The sequence below is a fragment of the Pseudorca crassidens genome, chromosome 2, assembly GCF_039906515.1.
Source record: "Pseudorca crassidens isolate mPseCra1 chromosome 2, mPseCra1.hap1, whole genome shotgun sequence".
Taxonomy (NCBI): Eukaryota; Metazoa; Chordata; class Mammalia; order Artiodactyla; family Delphinidae; genus Pseudorca; species Pseudorca crassidens.
The window spans coordinates 152845712-152849825 of NC_090297.1; the positions used below are offsets into that span (position 1 = coordinate 152845712).

A 4114-nucleotide genomic window follows, 5' to 3' on the forward strand; every position below is an offset into this window, starting at 1 on the left:
GAAACCAAACATTTTTAAAAGCTCCAATACCCAAAATATAAAGAAAAAATTTAATTCAGAAGACTCAATCAATTCATGATAATCACAAAACGGCTGGGCAATCTCTATCTCCCGTCCACACTAACCATCCGTCCCATGGAAGACCAAGGGAGATCAGACCTTCCAGACTTACCTTCCAGACCTTCCAGACACCTGGCTGCTGCAAAATTCTATGGAGACTCCTTGTGGAACAGCAGTTTCCCATCTCTTGTGTCTCTCCCTATCATGATCATGCAGGAAGCAAGTCTGGCTGTGCTATTTCTTATCATTGTCTGTCACCCATCTGCAACATGGTATTGTACAGATAAGGAAAAAGTAGTTCCCTTTCCCCCAGAAGGTTGAGGCTCAGGTACAGGGGTAATTCTCCTGTGCACACAGTCATTATTTAGGCCGACTCAGTGACTTCAACAGGCTTAATCATGTGATCAGGTTTGTTGCCAGCTGCATAATGCTCCCACATCTGTAGATAGAGCTGCTCTAGTTCCATTGTGTATTGTTTGGTGTTGAATAGAGGGCTAGATGTTCTCTGCTTCCAGACTTTGCCACGAATTTTCTTCAGGTATTCTAGATCAGTTCCTAGTTTCACAGCTATGTCTTCATATTCTTGTCTATTTTTAGCAATAAGCTCAAGACAGCCTAAACAAGTGAGCTGGGAAGCTGCAACTCGGGAAGCAAGAGTCTCTCCTGGCATAGTCACCATGGGTGTCCCTGACCAAAGGACATCCATCCCTGTGGTGTGTCCATTACAGAGTGGAGTGTCCAAGCAGACATCAGCCAGCTGGCCTCTCCGAACATGTTCCTCTTTAGGAGCAACAGGTGAAAAAATGATACGGTTCAGGGGAAGGCCCATATTTTGTGCATACTGTTGGATATTAGGTTCTCCTACTGCTGGAAAACGCAACAGCCACAGTACACTATTGGGAACACGCTTCAGAATATTTGCCCACATCTGCAAAGTAGATGGATCAATTTTATATAACTGATTGAAGTTACAGTACACAATGGCATCTTCCGGTAACCCGTACTGAGAACGTGTGGTTACAGTAATGGTACGGGGAACCTCTTCTCCAGTGGCAGCCTTATTGTTGATCAGAGTAGTTGCCAGCCCATTGCTAATACTGAATCCATTAATTGTTATCTGAATTTGTCCTCTGTTAATCATTTCAATAACTGCTTCTGCAATAGTATTCATTGGAATGACAGGCATATTAAGAGCTGTATTACTGCTGTCTGCGTTGTGCCCTCCATCAGGATACTTCATCTTGACAATTTTCACATCTGGCAGACTATCAAGAAATGCTTTGAGGTCGATGCCATTCAGCACAATCCGATTGTCATAAATGTGCCCATTGGACTTAAAATCGATGACTGCTTTCTTCTTCAGGTGAGGGAACATATTAGCATGATCACCAATAAAGAAAGTATGGGGCATATAAGCCAGTTTCTCAGAATACTGCTCAGCAACTTCAGCAGGTGAAGTTTCCTGATCAGTGATGATATAATCCATGAAAAGCACGCCACTGGTCCCAGGGTAGCCCAGCCACATTGCCTGAATAGGAGCTGGCCTGAGAGCAAAGAGTTCATTTCGAGCACACTTGGTATAACCATTCATATTTACAAGGATGTGTATACCATCTTGATGGATGCGATCAGCTGCTTTCCCATTGCATGGAATCTGAGAAAGATCAATGAAATGATGGGCTTCTGCCATCACCTTCGCTCGGAAGTTTGTGCCATCATCTGGGCTCAGGGCATAACAGAATACCTCAAATTTATCAGGATTGTGCATGCCTGGAATAGACTGCATAAGATGAGAAGTAGGATGATTCCCAAAGTCAGAACTCACGTATCCTACACGCAGTCGACCATCACTGAGCTTCAAGTCTTTTGGATGTTCATACGGTGGTTTATGAAGGACATTTATCTTATCCAAGCAGAGGTTCCCATGCCGCTCAGCAATAGCCTTCCTGAAGCCATGAGAAAGAGGATATAGCATACTATGATGAGGCTGCACAGAAGGCAACCTATTCTTCTCCAGCTGGTCAGCCACAATGCTGACCAACTTCTTCATTCGCTCATCATAGTCTGTCCAATCACAGACGATCTGCAGGCAATGAGCCAAATTACAATAAGCGTCAGGAAAATCAGGTTTAAGCTTCAGAGCAGTGCGATAAGAAGCAATTGCTTCTGGAATATTCCCTGAATCCTTGTGAATGGAAGCCAGACTGCTGTGGGCATCCGCAAATGCAGGGTTAATCTGAATGGCACGAGTATAACACTGCAAGGCTCCCTGAACGTCCTGCATCTCCTTTAGAGTGTTTCCCATATTACAGTAGGCATCAGCAAAGGTAGGACTGATTCGAATAGCCTCCTTATAATGCATCAGAGCTTCCTGCAGTTTTCCCTGCTTCTGCAATACACTTGCTAAATTTGAATGGGCAGCAGCAAACTCTGGGAAGACTTCTAATGCTTTACGATACAAGCAAACTGCCTCTTCAATGTTTCCCTGTTCTCGGTTGATATTGGCTAGGTTATTCAGAGAGTCTGCATGGGTGGGACACAGCCACAGAGCTGTATTATAACAGTCTTCTGCTTCGGCAACACTGCCCTTCTCTTTGAGAGCATTGGCTAGGTTGCAGTAAGCATCAGGGAAATGTGGTTGCAATTCAATAGCTCGCCTGTAGGTGTCTATTGCCAGATCTATCAGGCCTTGCTCATAGTATACACAAGCCAGGTTGCCATGCACCACTGCATGATTTGGACTCAAGCTTATGGCACGAAGGTAAGCTGCCATAGCTCTGTCAAAAATCCGTGCCTCTTTCAAGACATTTCCTAAATTGATATAAGCATCCAGAAAATTGGGGTCAAGGTTGACAGCCTTTTCAAAGTGATGAATTGCAAGCCAAATCTCCCCTTGTGCATTGAAAACACAGCCAAGATTACTCCAAGCTACTGCAAAGTTCGGTTGCGTCTCAATTGCTTTCACATAACATGCTTTGGCTTCTTCCAACCGACCCAGGGCTTTGAGCAGGTCCCCTAGGTCACTGCAAACACTGTACAAATCAGGATTGTACTGAAGGGCAGAGACGTAAGCTTGTACTGCCCCTTCCTTGTCGCCTGCTGCTACCAAAGCGGCTGCCAGGTTAATATAACCATCAGTGAAGTCTGGTTTGAGACGCAATGCATGCCGGTAATGCTCAACTGCTTCCTGCAACTGCCCTCTTTCCTTGTACACATTCCCCAAATTCGAATAGGCTTCTGCCAGAAGAGGGTTCTGTTTAATTGCCAGAGTACTAAAGTGGGCAGATCTGTCCAGCCTTCGACACTGGAAATGTATAGATGAAAGTAATAAAAGTACTCCAGTATTGTCTGGCTCTTGTCTCCACAGCTGCATGCAGTGTCTCTCAGCTGCCTCAAAATCTCCTGCCTGATATTCCTGATGTGCCAACTCAGCTAACCCTCGGAAGGAAAGCATACGTCTCGTTGGTTCTGTGCTGTCGGCCACGTTGCCCACAGAAGACGCCATCTGGAGCTTCTGGAGAGAGTGAGAAAAGGGGGTAATTGAGTCCCGCTGCCGCCACTACTGGCAAGAATGTTTCTAGAGGTAGCAAACACAAGCGCAGCAGCCGTACCACTGCTTTGGCAGGCTTAAGCGGCGGCGACAGTTACAGGCACCAAACCTTAGGAACTCTGGTTGGCCATCTACCTCTCACGCTCTTGAAATCTTAATTCTTAACCCTGCCCTCTTCCACCATTTTTCTCCTAATAAGGGAATAAAAATTACCTATACATTTGCCTTAGAAGAAATCAAAAGTCAGTAGTCCAAACACTTTTTAAAATTTTGTTTTCTGTCCAGTTGGAAATGAAATACATGATTGAGTTTTCTTCATTATTCACATAGTCAATGTGGAAAACATTAGGGCCATGAATTTCAATACGGTAAGATCAGAAAATTTTAAATTGGCCTTCCCAAACCACTAATAAGTAACCGATATTGTATATAATGCTAAAATCTTAGAGACTGAGTTTGATATTTTAAAAGTTCTGAAAACATTAGCTAATTTCTCCTCATCAT

At 44.2% G+C, this 4114-nt stretch overlaps 1 pseudogene; it reads right to left on the minus strand.

Moving 5' to 3' along the window:
• Positions 1-3750, minus strand: part of LOC137219982 (UDP-N-acetylglucosamine--peptide N-acetylglucosaminyltransferase 110 kDa subunit pseudogene) — a 4372-nt pseudogene extending 622 nt beyond the window's left edge.
• Positions 3751-4114: the final 364 nt, after the last annotated feature.